At 35.9% G+C, this 16,501-nt stretch overlaps 1 protein-coding gene across 4 annotated transcripts in view; it reads right to left on the bottom strand.

Moving 5' to 3' along the window:
- The window catches only part of cyc (basic helix-loop-helix ARNT-like protein cyc), a 101,109-nt gene that overhangs the window by 68,758 nt on the left and 15,850 nt on the right, over nucleotides 1–16,501 (bottom strand). The gene's annotated exons all lie outside the window — the stretch shown is intronic.

The raw sequence follows: 16,501 nt of genomic DNA, 5'->3' as shown, positions 1-16,501 counted from the left end.
GGCATGTCCTGTTGACTCTACGCCCGACTGTTCCCCAATAGATGCAGCGTGGTCGAAGGACCGATTCATCCGATAGCGCGTCTGCCTCACTAGAGCCTAGGTACAGATAATTAGCCGTTATGCAAGACGCTTGGCCGGCCCCACACAACTAAACACACTGTGTCAACTACCACCTTGTATAATTAATAATTATGTATTATGGTTGTTACCCTGTGTATAATTAATACCTAATTCTGAGTATGCAAAAGCAAGTACGACGCAAGTAAGGAACGCTCAATATCCAGTAGAAAATAAGTTAGGTAAATGTAACTCTACTTATCAGATGTTACTTAATTAAAGCAATCATATTATAAGACTGCCTATAAAATGGAAACTTATGACTTTTTAGTTTTGCGTAAATATTTGACCATTGACATACGACTCAAGTAATAAATACGAGTAAATAAATAAAATAAAAAAAACGTTTATTGCTTTTTACACATAATACGGTTTAGGTACTTACAATGTAGGTATATCCAACGGGATCACCGCCGCTAGGATTCATCCTCCTTAGTTTCTTTTTTGCGATCGTTCAGCTGATAGCAATAATAATAAAAATAATAAAACATAACACATCTCAATTGAGAATAATGAGCGACCTTCCGTGGTGGTAAATGAGAAGAGCCTTGTTCGCAGATGCTTAGCATGACAATAAATACCCATAAATGCTTTGGTTATTACACGTATTATGGAAATGAACATGGTGGCTTTCTATCGTGGTATTCTTGTGTGACGTAAAGTTCACACTTGTTTAGCTAACTTTCTCCCGGAAGGGAGTACCTACATTCGTAGTGGTCTAAAGATAGCAAACTCCACATTTTACTTGTCAGTCAGATCGTATTCTCTAACTAAAACATCCCCATATTTAGTATTAGGTACGAGTTTCATATCTCTAGCCTACATGTGTGTACACTGGATACACGGAGCTTTGTGTACGTGTGCGTGCAGTAAATTCCTATGGAGTGCACCGTGTGACGATAAAAAAATAGCACGACAATAGTTAGCGCAGCCTTTATCTGATAATAACACCATTAAATGCACTTAATGCGGATGGGATGAAGGCTGATTCATGTTTAATATAGGTATTATTAGAAATTACTATAAATCATTGTATGCTACAATGACATGACAGAATACTATCTTTCATTCACATTGCACGTGTACCGAAATGTTATGATTTACTCCAAATCCGATAAACCAAAATCAGTCAATCCTGTCCTATAGCAATTATCCTGAATAAATTAGTTCTGAAATGTAATCGGTGTGTAGTGAGTTACCGGTGTATATTGACTGAGCAGGTGAGGCGAGGAGGGCGCGCGGCCCTCGGGAGTCGGGAGGGCAGACAATCTCGGACACGCGACACCGACACCCGACACTGGGCACACTAATTGATTACAGGACCCTCTGTGATTACCTATTTTGACCGCAAATACTGAGACGTTCTTTTTTTTGCAAGATTTATATTAGACTAACTGTGGCTGCGACTTCGTAGGTACGCGTAAAAATAGTTTGAATAATGTTTCCCGTTTTTGCAACATTTTTCTTTACTACTCCACAACTGTAATGTAATGTTAAAGTTGTTAATTTTATTTTATTGTGGCTGTAGGGTGATGTCATAGGTCATGAGCTATCCAACACAAAAATATTTTTTAGAATCAGACTAGTAGACTAGTTCCTTAGATTACCGCATTCAAGCAAATAAAAAAAAATTCAACTCTTCAGCTTTTTATTATAAAGTATAGATTAGAGATGAAACGGATAGTTGTTTGGCCGGATACCGGATACCGGATATCCGGCCAGCAGCTAGGCCGGATAGCCGGATATCCGGCGGCCGGATAGTTGGCCCATTGTCTCGTTGCATGTCGTGACGAGTATAGCGCCGCACAGGTGCTTAGAACGCGATCAGTGGTTCTACTAATAGACTAGACTAGTCACACTTTTCGAAAATCGTATCAATCCGAATAGAATGTCAGATTTTGCCACTTGTCTAGGGGGCAGATCAATTCGGGCGATTTCGGTTGCCATCGTGAGTTTGTGATTGAATAGCGAAAATCAAATAAGTTTACTTGCTGCATAATCTGACTGAGCTGCATCATGACATCAAACCACCAGTGAAAAAAAGATCGCCTATTTTATTTGGCAATATTTTGACTTAACAGATATTTACAAATAGTGTATTCGTCATTAGAGTGAATATCCCAGAAAAAGAAATTAGTTTTTTTATATGGCTTTTTGTAACTTTTTGGACTGTAAATAAAAACCGTGATTATTATAAGCCATTTTGTTGATGTTTACCTGAAAGATTAATGTATTTCATTTTATGATTAGGAAATTGTCGTAGTTTTTTAATATCCGGTATCCGGCCGGATAGTGAGTTACTATCCGGTATCCGGCCGGATAGTAAATTTAGGCCGGATATCCGGCCTACCGGATAGTTACCGGATATCCGTTTCATCTCTAGTATAGATATAAAGCGCAACAGAATGTGTCAAGAAATATATTAAAATATTATGTGTATAAAAACTTAAGCTTGACTAATCTCTCGACTCTATATTAAACTTAAAATATCACAAAGTAACAAGTATAAATTCATGTCGACAACTTGCACATCTGATTCTATTTCGGGAGTTTTTAATCCCAAGTTCTGAATCAAACAGATAAACAAACGTGGATCAGAAACTCATTCCGTCTGAAAACATCCTCCTTGTACCGCAGGCAGCAAGCCAAAGCGGGTTCATTTAGCGATCGCCTCCCGCAATTTACCTAATACTTCGGCCGTGTTGGCTCAAAGCTGCAAGTTAGTTTACATCCGCCGGATCGGAAGCCCCGATGTTTGACTGCGCTGGTCAAACTTCCGCAGTTTAGGATATTGTTATGCCTTTAAAATGATTCAGTGATTACGTAAACAATGTTTGGAATCAACACCATAGATTGTTCAATGGCGACAACATCAATAAGCCTCTCACTTGGTTACATACCTACTACCGCACCATTCTTAACTTTTTAACCGACTTTAACAAAAGGAGGCAGGAGGAGGGGTGAGTTTTTTTAAACCCAGTACAAAGTGTGCTGGGGTCACCTATGACCAGCTCGTTGGCTAATTCTTACAGGATATTAACTTCTATTTACATTGCCTTTTAAAATTAAACAAGTTCTGTTTTGTCGCGAATTAAAAAGCAAAATAAGGGGTCCGTGGCCGAGTCCCCCTGTGTTCGACGCACCCGTGGTCGACGCCCCCGATCAGATAGAATAAATTTTCAATCAAATGTATAGTCAGTCACAAATATATTTATAAACGAATAAATATTTATACTGATCGTACAAATAAATGTTTAATATTATTTTACCATAATGATACCTAAAAATATAATAGGTTTTATTTTAACCTATCATATTTTATCATAGGTTTTATTTACCTATAATAACATGTTAATCGTTTTACCTAATCAAATAATTGTAACAATCAGTCTTTAAAATAACTCTACTCTCTCTACATTTAACTAACTACAAATAAAAGTTTTAATTATAAAAGTTTTAAGTATTTTTAACAAAAAATTAAATACATCATTTTAAATAACGTCAAACATGCATGGTTTTCGTTGACTGTACTTAGTGCAAAAGCCGAAAAAAATATGATATTAAATTTATTTAAATCGGGGGCTTCAACCACGGGTGCGTCGAATACTGGGGGACTCGGCCACGGACCCAAAATAAGGGTCAAAATAAGTACTACAGTAAACTCACTTTTCAATTTCACAAGTAATAAAATAAACGTTTACGCTCAGAATGTAAGGTTCTTGATAAAATTAAACGATGTTCAAGTGTAGAATAGGTAGGCTAAAAGGATTTTTTAACCACTCTTGTTTCCCATCTTGTATGAGTAATAGTATAAACTTTATACTATAAAGTAACATCATTTAGTTTCTCACAAAGAAAAATATTTACTGGAAAATTTCTTTTCATTTATTTTACGTAACATAATCGTGTATTTAGAGAGAAAAGTTATTGGTAGATACTAACTATGGTATCTGTTAACTTATTCATAGTAATATTTTGTGCGAACATATAATATTTTATTAAGTATAAACATAATTTGAATAGCCCATAATATGATTTTACTTTTAAATTCTCTCATGAAACGTAACTAACACTCAATGACAGTGAAATTATCCTTCCCGCTAACAGTAAAACAATAAATGATGAGGCAGTTGGCAGTTGGCAAGGCAATCGAAAAGGCTGCTTTAAAGGTCGCCAACACTCGCGGGGACCTGTTGCTCCAGCCTGCTGCTGACAGCTGCTGAGCCGCCCGTTGCTAGGCAACGCAGACGCACAGCGGCGACTTGTGTAGCTACCTACAGAACTCGCAAGTTTATATTGTTTGCGTTGGAGGGCTATTTTACAAGCTTTATATTGTTTAACAAACGGTTCAGAACTTTGCTCTTGGGTTGGGCTAATTCTTGAACACTACCTAAATACAGAGAATTAAATACTACAATCATTATTCTAAATTCTAGTTTACAAACAAATACCTAAGTATTGCATGAACCCTGGGACTATGAGAGATAGTTTGAGGCCCAGGCAAAAACTTTGTTTTACCCGGTTAACACGCGCTCGATGAAGACATTCTGTGACAGACCGAAATGACCTGACGAACACGGGGGCAAAGCCTAGTTATAAAATAAGCCCAGAGTTACACGGTACATTGTTTCTTGCGCGTCCCACGAAACCAGAGCTGAACTAAGTAGCTACATTTTGACGCAAAACATATTTTGTAGCTTAAGCTGCAATGTGTCCTGGCTAAGGCCCTCAAAGGTCCGAAGTAGTATGAACGGTAGCGCATTTTCTTACATAATTTTCAATTCCTATCATTGAAGGTCCGAAAATATTTCTCATACAATTTGATACCATAATGATCATTCTTCATAAAAAATTTAAAACCTACATATTCGTATTAAGGATTCGGGACTATTCCCACCTTTCGTTCAAACCGCTGCAACTTCTGTGTAACCAGGACCTACAGCTTGACCGCCAATAAAAACTCAACCAACCAACCCAGTAACCAAAGTTAAACTGTCATTGGACCATCTGGAAATATGCGACAAAGAAGGTGAACAAGTACCCGAAATTTAGTTATGGCGAAAACTATTCATTGGACGAGCTTTATTGTTAAATAGCTTCATTAAATCCAAAAACCTTACAGTATACAACTTTATAAAGATGCTTAGGGGCTCAAGCACTCAATCTGAACTGGATAGATCCACAAAGGACCTATTGAGTATCAGCTGTTCGAGGGTGTCGTGCGATCTAAGGGGACACTATGAAGGGCCAAGGGCCACCGTTCAGTGTCCGTCGCCTAGCAACGCGACGAGCCCTGTAAGGGTTGGCCCGTCGAGGCAACAGGTCCTAAAGACCTTGAAAAGTTGAGTCTGAAGATTTTATTCGATGGTTTTTTTTATATAGGGAGAGATTTAAAAGAAAAGCTAAGTATTAGATTTGACGTCCTACTTTATATTAAAATAGGTCCACGGGTAAGATATTGTCCCGTTGCGATTACATTGTAAGTGAGACGTCAGAAAATTACCACTTAAAATTCTGAAAGCAAGTCATGTGTCTGACATGTTTGTATACTAAGTAACTTTGCTATTATTATTAACGAGCTCTACATTATGTGTAACAGTATTTTCTAATAAAACTTGTATAACTGGCGGCCTGAAACAAAAAACAATCAAACCTCCAGACCAAGAAATGGAATCTGGAGGAAATTCTTCAAACATTACTGCAATTTAGCGAGAGGGCCTTTTTTGAATTTGCAGACGTCTCGGGCACGGAGTCACGAGCTATTCGGTAATAATAGCTCTATCGAACAAAGTTTTGTGAAGTGTTTTCGAGGACAGTTTCCGTCGCGTTACAGTTACAGCATTATGTCACTGCTCGTTGGAACCTGAAACTGTGTGAAACTCGTGAATGAGAACAACTTATTACGTCTACACTTTTGTTTTTCACGATCAAGGTGATTGTTTATCGGCCGAAACCGAACGTAGGCTAACTGTGTTAGTTACAGAAGTTTCTTTAAATATGTAACACTCGGTCGAGAAGCAATTGTCCAAACATAAATGTTTGATATCAGCGTTTATTTTTGAAGATTAAATAAAGTATATTTAATTATCTTATGAATTACGTCCATAACCTGTACGTGAATATTGGCTGAAGTACCTATAAGATACTGAAGCAGATTACAGCAAGCAGCAAGAAGCTTTGTTTGAGATGAGGGTTAGACGATGCAAACTGCTTTCAGAATTTGTATGACCTACACAACACAGTATCATAAGACCTTGAAAACCGAGTAAAGGACCATTTAATTTTAAACGATTACTATTTTGTACGGCTTCATCAATCTCTGTAATAGCACATTACGAAAACGTAAATATCGTTTTCAGTAAAATGTCACCTTAAGATAATTATGTAGTTAACCTTATCGTATTGCTGATGAAATTAAAACTAATTTGCAATGTTTTTATTGACTTTCACATTTTAAGAATTTTCTTCAATTTGAGTGCCCTTTGATGATACAGTGCCTCTAAGTGTAGGTAATGAATGTAATTTAGGTAAGTAAGTGTTGAATAAGTATTTTCATTTAAGTTATTATATCAACAAAAAACGGTATAGATTATAGCCCGATAAATCTTCAAAATTACATTTTTAAAGAAGTAATGCTTTGTTTAGCCAAAGATTTAAGTTAAGGCGATTAGTGTCCTCAATCCGCGTGAAATTGTCATTTTGTAAAGCCTACTCCTCTTATACTGCTGGACAAAAATAGTTGAAAAAAATATATGTTATACAACAGTTCAAGGACTACATTTGACACGTTTGAATTTTTCCTACGTCTCTTTGTTGTGGATTAAAAAAATAAATACGGGACATCGATTTTTTACTTCAATTCCCTACTCCTCCCAAACGGCTATGTTAATTTTAAAGATTTTTGCACGAATAGATTAAGAATTTTTTAATCTTTAAATGACACGTTGCGTTTTTCAATCGAACATTACTTTCATTCATAAATTTTACTTTTGATAAATTCCGAACGTTTTGCTGTTGAGGGGGCCTTCGCGGGGTGCGGGCGGCAGACTGCCGCTGGCCTTCAGACGGGGAGGTTGTGTTACTCGCTGCAAACTGACATTAGCGATCAAAATGAATAGTAGTTTACCGTAACTATGTAAACCCTAATGTAAATAAATAAATACAAATCAAACGAGCCTCAACTCGATGGAGTCGTTTTATTCCGGAGTTCCTATGGGGTCACTGATTATCCAGCTCTATCATCAGATCAGCTCCATGTCATCATAATATTGCATTGTCATCCGAATTGCATGTGTATCCGAAATTTTAACTCAATCGGTTGTCGTCAGGAAATGGGTCTAACTAATTCAGCTTGCAAAATTCCACCCGAACAAACATAGTTTACACACAACATACATTGTAAGCTAAATAAAATAAAATAAAAAATATTATCCCATACAAAATGTTCATGGATTTGTAATTTTTGTTAAATATAAATACCTTACTATACGGTGCGCTAGTTTAGAACATTTTGGGCGATCACTTGCGCCTGGGTTGAATGACATCGACATCAAGGTTCATCAATTCAAGTTTAAAATAATAGGCAGTAATGTATGAAGAAAGAGCTTCTATTCTGTACCTACCTATGCCCGTGTATTTTTGATCGGTGTCAAATCGGAGTTTTCGTGCGGGGTGCGCGGGTGTTGTGCGAAGCGTGAAGGTCAAACGCTCAAGGTCATTGAGGACTCTAATCGCCTTAATACTCGTAAACATAAGACAAACCTAACCGTCTGTAAGTATGTCTATTTTCAGGTGAAAGTGAGGAATCTACCTGCACCACGGTTCGAAATTCACTTTTGTGCTACCTCAGTAGTTCAGTACCTACTTCATAACAAACATGTTATAGTGAATTTGAATGAGTATTATACGTAAGTGTTAGATAAGCAAGTGATAGATACATTAATCAGAATAAATCGGATGGCGTCAAAAAGGTTGAACTAATTCATTAAAGGCTCATTAACATAACACACATTAAAGTTATTGTATTCGGGCTGCAAGTATTTATAAAAATACGTCAACAGGCACACATACATCATCATTTAATTTTCACTGTAAAAATTTTGCGTGGGCTTCGAGCTCTTAGATACGTATGTATGCAAAGATTTGTGATATCAACAAAATGACTGCAACAAGAATGGACATACGTATTGAATAACGTGATTTTCTCTCGTCTCTGGGCGGGCGGACTCGGCCCTCGCAAGTATGACATAATGTTAATGAAAACGCAGGCGCAGGTGCTGCCAGCGGATAAAGGTCGAGCGCTCAATAGTGAGCCTGCGACTGACACAATGGCCCACTGTGCGACAGCTCCGTAGGGACGGGACACGCGGACTATGGCTTCCAATAAAACCCTTCGAATTGGAATACATTCAAACATAATAAAAATAATCTACATAAAGATATTAAATGTGCAGTGCCATGATTTATAGACCAAAAGAAAAGCGTGATAAGTAAAAAGAAATAATGAAAATGTATTACAACAATATTTGTATATGAGACAAGAACTGAAAGAGTAAAAAACTTAATTTTTTATGAATTTATTTATAGTAGGACATCGCTGAAGCAATTGAACGCTTTAAAACTACGGAATTAGCAAGGCGGTGTACTTATTGGTAGTGGATCAGCCTTACAACACTGATCGCCTGTCCACGGCAGGCACCCCCGCGGAGCCTGTTTGCTCGGCCCGCGCTACTCACTGGGACAGCAGACACATACAATAATATTACCTAAGCCGGATCTATAGTACCTACTACATTAAAAAATCACAGCGATGAGTTTATTTCAAATATTTGGTCCAGTAACCCATGATAAATTCATTAGTACCGTTGGTAACACTGCCAAACAGTTGTTATTTTTTCATTTTTAATTAGGCGAGTAAAGCTGGAAAATAGAAAACATGAGTTTAACAATATTATCCTGTATACTATTTGATTTTGAGGCTACGACTGGATACCGAACGAACGGACGAATCTAGCAAGGACTTGACTGGACCACCGAGCAAATACCTAATCCACTATGCGTAGGACCACAGAATAATAATAAGTACTACCACAGAATAATAATAAGTACTACGTACAGAATAATAATAAGTACTACGTACAGAATAATAATAAGTACTACCACAGAATAATAATAAGTACTACCACAGAATAATAATAAGTATTACCACAGAATAATAATAAGTACTACGTACAGAAGTTTTACTTCGCGAAGGTATTTAAAAAAATGTATGCTCAATGTCATTAACAATATGGTGTAATTTAGCCTGTCTCAAGAGTCAAGCACCATTTTGTTGACAAACGTCAGTGATCGGCACTGCGCCGAAGCTATAGGGCTGACTTCGGTAAAATGATGTGACGTGAGGTGCCAAACTGCGGAAAATGGCGGAGGAAATACATGATTTAGCATGAATTATCATGAATAATATTAATCAAACCTCTCAGTGTCTTGAGGCAACTTAAAAAAGTACATTCAGTGTTTTTATTATTATTTAGGCAGTTAAAATTTTAATTTTATTTTATTTATTTTTAAATACTGCACAGTATTTAGTCCACCATTTTCTTTATTTTCTTCCATCATACACAAGAATACGCGTGCGTGAGTCAATGTTCGCTCGTATGCGAGGCCTTGTCGAATAGTATCCTGTAGGTGGGCCATCGTGCGTGTTTTGTTTTCGATGTAAACTCGCGGAGATGAACAGGCCTGGTAGGACTAAACGTCTTGACAACAATATCTCAGTTGTGGGCACACTCAATGTATAATGGCGATTAATTTGTTCTTATTCCGAGCATTGTTATTGTTCACATGTTTTTTTTTTACTGGAAATTATTTAATTACCATCCAAGCAAAAGTGATTGCTTGCGTTCCCATTATTATAATTTAATTACATAATTATTTCACAATAATTACTAGTTTAATACAAAGTAAGCAAGAAATATAAGTTAAGGCTTAAAATAATAATGTTGACTAATCAAATACGAATATACAGGGTGACTTTGAAATCGTTGGCATCCTTTTAATATAAAACTCTACTCATGATATGATACATAGTGCATTCTCCAAATATGAGACAATTCCAATGAGATTTTTTGTCATTATTTTTACTATCTACCTACTATTTCTATTATTGTGATCTTAAAAAGAAAGAGTTTTAAACTATTGTACAGTCAACAGCACATCGGCCAATACATTTTGTAGCAAAATAACACTTAATACATCGAAATAAGATGCCACAGTATTAAAATTGATGTGCTGTCGTCTGTACAAGATTTTAAATTTTGAAATTTTAACTCATTGGATTTGTATCATTATTTTAAAAGGATGCCACGATTTCAAAGTCACCTTGTGTTATGTATTATAGAGATTTAACTAAAAATGTTTAACCCAACCCAACATTAAACGCGGCCATAACAGCGTATTACACTTGAAAATTTCGACGGGATCATCCAGTGTCTAAGTAGCTCAGTTGGAAGAGCAGTCGCCCGGCAAGCGAAAGATCATGGGTTCGGTTCTCGCCGAAATTCGATTATTTGAAGTTTTTTATTTAAAATTAAATTAAATTAAATAAAATGCGTTTTATAATATTTTAAACTATTATGTTGCATTTTTTATTATAAAATTATAAATTTATTATAAACGTCGGGAGGGTAAATATCTTTTTTTACCGTTATAAAAGTTTTGTTGTAAAATCCCGTGAAGTGACAAAATGCGTTTTCACGTATACCAATGTCCTGTGTTACTTTTAACACCACTAATGCGGCGCACACAAGCCTCCATCTGTCCAACTGGGACCGTCTGCTCTCCGTCAGACAACCAGCCGGCTTTCAGCTCAGCTTCAGGCTTTTACGCTAGATGGCGATATCCCTCAGTCCTGAACCGCGGTGTCCAGATTTTTTTTCCGTTAAAGACCTCTCCGCTCTTCCAGATTACAAATTGATGTATTTACAATTTAGAGACTAACTTAAATAAATTTTTGAAGACCCCAAAGGTATTTGTGTTAACGCCATTGGGGTCAAATAAATTGGAAACAGACTCATGATGTTGCTAAAGGCATTGTGAGAACTGAAATGAAATGCGTGGTTATTCGTATTTCTTTGTGTGAGACAAGTGACATTATGTAGTATAATAATGATATTGGTACTAAGATAAACATATTGTTAATATTATGTTCTGATTTTGTTATCTTAAGTGTTCAAATCCTACTACCCAATACAAGTATTATAAATGCGAAAGTTTGTGTGGATGTATGGATGCATGTTTATTACTCTTTCACGCAAATAATTCTGTACGGATTTTGATGAAACCTTACGTATTATTGTTGCTTTATACGTCAGAATAACATAGGGGAGAGTTCGGTATATTGTACCGCCGGGTAAATTGTACCAACCCCATATTTCGTAAAGTATTTATTGAATGTCTGTAATTGCAACACTCAGCGATACACAACTAAAATCAATTAATATCGGCCATGTGGTTTTTGCCGTGACAACAAATACGTGTGTTTTATTTTGAAACGTATTTTTTCATTGTTTTCAAGTAACTTTTGACAATACATGTTTAGTTTGTAATTTTGTTAAATTTAATCACAGGGTGTTTCTAATATATTATTTAGAAGCGTAAATTAGTGTGGATTACAATTATTTGAAACATTTTTCGGTATTTATAAGCTATATTTTTTACCGATTTTTTAAAAGCACTATCACCTAGTCGGCTAAATTGTACCACATCAAGTTGTATGGAACTTTACCAAAGGATTTTGAAATTTTTTTTTGTTAAAATTTACTGGTTTTTTATTTGTTGCTATGTATTTACATAACTACCTTTCTGGATGCCAAATTTGAACCTTCGAGGTCATCTGGAAGTGGTTAGAATTTGGTCTATAGGTCAGACATGTAGATTTTTGGACGTCAATATCTAAAGAACCGTTTGAGGCATATTTATGAAATTTGAAACTGATGTATATCTTGCAAGTCTCAACACATGAGCCAAATTTGAAGTGTTAATGCAAAGTAGTTTTTGAGTGATGAGGAGTCAAAAGTGGCTCAAAGTGGTTCGTCTAAATATACGTACGGTGCAGTCCCCTCCCTGGAACTATGCTTAACATGCTCCCGCATGTCTAGAATTATTGCTCAATGTTGATTTAGTCGATTTTCTCCTGATAGAAACATGTAAGACAAAAATAAAATTTCCAATATTACAGACATTCTAGAGCAGATGCCGCGAAAACTATACAATTTATAGAAAAACTTGTCTATCTCACCTGTAGCAAATTGAATATGCTTTTTTTGGTTCAAAGTAGTCATGTCACTAGGACGCATAGTTTCCGAGGATTAAGTGAAAAACCGAAAAGTGGCACCTTTAAACCCCCCTCTCCCCGCCGGCGCAAGGGCTAAGGGCGGGGACTTTTGCTATGTTCACCTCCTAACTTGTCAGAATAAAGTCCTGAAGTCAGAAATTGTGTTCTACAGTTTTCCATCTATAATGCTTTATTGACTGGACTAATAGTTTTTTTATAGGCTTGAAAGAAGAACGGTCATCTGTGACCCAGGCCCGACAGAAACGAGACATACCTCAGTTTTTTTGTCATGTCTTAATTAGTAAAATTATATATTTTTTATATTCGAAATCTATGTATAACACCAAATTATTACCCTTTGTTTTTGTTCAAGCGTCATACAAAAACTAATACAAAATGCCTATTTATCACCAAAATTGGTAAATGTATGTACCTAAATAGCTGCTATGGAATGTATCTAGGTGACCTGGAGATACAGCCGGATTATACAGGGTGGAAACGAGAAGTTACAACATCCAAAAATTCAATGTTACCAGCTTCCATAATCTGTAACCTATTATTGGCACCATTTGAAAGTGCTCGTGAAGCACTTTCAGAACCAGTAACTAGTTTTTCGATATCTTGTATAGTTTAGAAATATTCGAGTGAGATCATTATGGTTCCACATGTATAACCACCCTATATAATCCGGTCCTGTAACTCTAGATCACCTAGATACATTCCATAGCAGCTGTAATAGACATTTAGGTACATACATTTACCAATTTTGGTGATAAAAAGGCATTTTGTATTAGTTTTTGTATAACGCCTGAACAAAAACAAAGGGTAATATTTTGGTGTTATACATAGATTTCGAATATAAAAAATATATAATTTAACTAATTAAGACATGACAAAAAAACTGAGGTATGTCTCGTTTCTGTCGGGTCTGGGTTTTTTTTGTATGGGGCGTGACCGTTCTTCTTTATTGAAATCTAATTTAGTAACCCTGTGGTACAAATTATCGAACCGGTTGGCTAAATTGGACCGAAGCTCTGAACTCGTACTTCGTTGATTTGTGCTAAATATACTCATTAAAAAACTAAAACTAATAAAAACTCATTAAAACTCATTTATTTCTGTAAATAGGCTTAAAAAAAGCACTTTTACACGTCCCAGTATTAACCCTACCACTGCTTCAGGACAATAAATGGGCCAGTGCTGAGAAGAAGCAGCGCAAGAAACTCAGTCACTATTGTCAGCCTCTTTTTCAAAGGTTTACATGCTTTAAAATGTACAAAGTTATAAATATTTATGCGAGCTAGGCAGTAACGTATCCCAAACATTTTTATCTTTTAAATAATCATCGACTTTATAGTAGCCCTTTTTCATTAAGGTACTTTTAATATGTGCTTTGAATTTATGAATGGGTAGTTCTACAACAGTTTGTGGTAATTTATTAAAGAATTTAATACATTTTCCCATAAATGAATTACCAATCTTATGCAATCTGAAATTTGGAACGGCAAGTTTATTTTTGTTTCTTGTATTAAAGTTATGCAAATCGCTCTTTTTCGTGAATTGCTCTATATTTTTGCGGACATATAAAAGGTTTTCATAAATGAACTGTGAAGCTACTGTCAGTATGTTTATTTCCTTAAAAAAATCTTTCAAGGAAAATCGGGGTCCAAGGTTATAAATGGCCCGCACTGCTCTCTTCTGCAGAACAAACACAGTTTCAATGTCCGCGGCTGAGCCCCACAACAATATGCCGTATGACATTATACTATGAAAATAGCTAAAATATACTAGCCTTGCCGTTTCAATGTCAGTTAATTGCCTTATCTTTCTCACTGCAAAAGCAGCCAGCTACAACAATCATGTTAATTAATATTTATGAAATAGTAAGTTGAATAATGTATCTTTTATTATATACCATGGACATTAGCAAAAACAAAAGAAAACTATGTGTAAAATGGGATTGAAAAAAACTGGTCCAAATTAGCGGACTCTCCCTTATAGGCTAGGCATATAGGCAGAATGATTTGTGACAAACTTTTCACGCAGGCGAAGCCGTGGACAAAAGCTAGTATACATATATATCTTTTACAAACTTCTAATCTATACATATAATAAAATTGTAGAGGGAACATAGGAAAAAAATGCTTAAAAACAAGTCAGGGGGATTTTTTTTTTAGAATTTTTGCTTTCTCTGTTTGCACGGGCTAATCTCCGAAATGGCTGGACCGATTTCAATTAAATTTTGCATGTCGATACCTTATATCCACAGTCAACATCTTAGATACTTTTTATTTTAACCGACTTTAAAAAAGGGTGGTTATCATTTCAACAAGTGTTGTTGAACGCGCTAATCTCAGGAACTACTGGACCGATTTGAAAAATTCTTTTTTTTCTTTTGTATTTTAATTTGATTGAAATGGTGGTCTATTTTTACCCGACTGCGCCAGAAGGAGGGTTATGTTTTTAATTCTCGAATATCGAAAACCGTTTAAAAACTAGTATCCACTGATTTGCAAAATACTCTCGCCTGTAAATGTGAAAAAGGCTCGGCTTAGTATGGCGTGCATAGAGTTCTGCGCCGTTCAATATCTGCTCGTTAGACCTGGCGCAGTCCCGCCACTCTGCAGCGCCGACGCCACCTCGAGCACCAATAAAAGGAACCCTAACCCTCTAAAATTAGCGAGCAATTCTGGATCGGATTTCAGTGGCCTTTGTCAGGTGGAGAACCTTTGGGCAGAGAGAGAATCACCTTTACGATATATTGCGTTTCGTACGTTACACGAAAAACTGCATTTTGCCGCTTGCTTTCAATAAAGCAAGGGCTCAATGAAATGCATCAATTAATAAATATGCTCCTGGGCCTCCTTTTGCGATATCACATCTTAACAGTAAGAGGCCATTACCGGGTCAGGCCTCATGACTTACTTGACTTATATGCGTTTCGCGAGCATATTTAGGGCCGCACGTATACACGAATCAAGTCTTCTTGAGTGTAGTTCATAATAATAAACTAGATACTAACTTTATTTTCGTTTGATCCATTTAATTTTATAACGAGGTCACTCTTGGCCAAGTCTACACAAGTGTTATTAAGTATGTTACTCAACGGCCGTGGCTGTACTCGTCAATATAAAATCTCTCTTATTCATGTAGTGGACAACTTATTGTAGGTTGGTACCAACTCGTGTATGAAATTTTATAAAATAATTTCAAGCTGTTTAGTTTACTCGTATATTACTCATTCATCATAGTTGTACCTACCTTAATTTTTAAGATCTTGCTTGTCTTCTCTGATAATAATCTTATACCTACTTTTCTTTTTCTTTAAAAGCGCTTTTACTTTATAATTTTTCCGAATAAAACATAACACCACAGATCTTAACGAATAATAAATAATCTGAAATTTAATACTCTTAGAAGTATTTTCTACACTACTGTTTCTTTATTTTTGTTTTATAGGACTGGAAGGTGGCCATAGGAACTCCTAAACGAAGCGGCGGAATCGCATCGAGTTTGGGTTCATTTATTTGATTTGTCTTTTCGAGCACTTTAGTGCTAGATGATGTCAAGGGTCCTGATTATGAAGTCAGGCGGTGTCCATAGTAACTCCTAATCGAAACGGCGGAAACTTATCGAGTTTGGGTTCGTCTTTTAGTGCAGTAATTAAAAGCGTGTTTTTAGTCTTTTTTACTATTTTTATTTTATTTTATTGGTGGATCCGATCACAGGACTGAATAACTGAATGAAATTGAAAATGGTTTCGAGCGATGTTTTTTAATACGGACTTTAATAATATCTTATACTTGATGTTGAGGCTAATAATAATAGGTGATCCTCTATTAAACTATGACCAGTTAAATGTAAGTGCTGGGTTAGTGAAATTAGTGAATGGAACAAAGAAATTCAATATGTAAAGTTATAATGTATTTTACATTGCTGGAATAATTTTGTTTCAAAAACAAATTAGCCCTCAAAAATTAAAACTAGTCAAAGAAATAAAACCTAATTCATATTTTTGGGGTAGGACCTAAGTGAAGCCTGATTGATAAA

Source organism: Ostrinia furnacalis, unplaced genomic scaffold, assembly GCF_004193835.3.
Source record: "Ostrinia furnacalis isolate ACB-3 unplaced genomic scaffold, ASM419383v2 OfSCF6946, whole genome shotgun sequence".
NCBI classification, from domain to species: domain Eukaryota; kingdom Metazoa; phylum Arthropoda; class Insecta; order Lepidoptera; family Crambidae; genus Ostrinia; species Ostrinia furnacalis.
The sequence above is the reverse complement of the archived record's forward strand: the minus strand, read 5'-3'. Positions and strand labels throughout refer to the sequence as shown.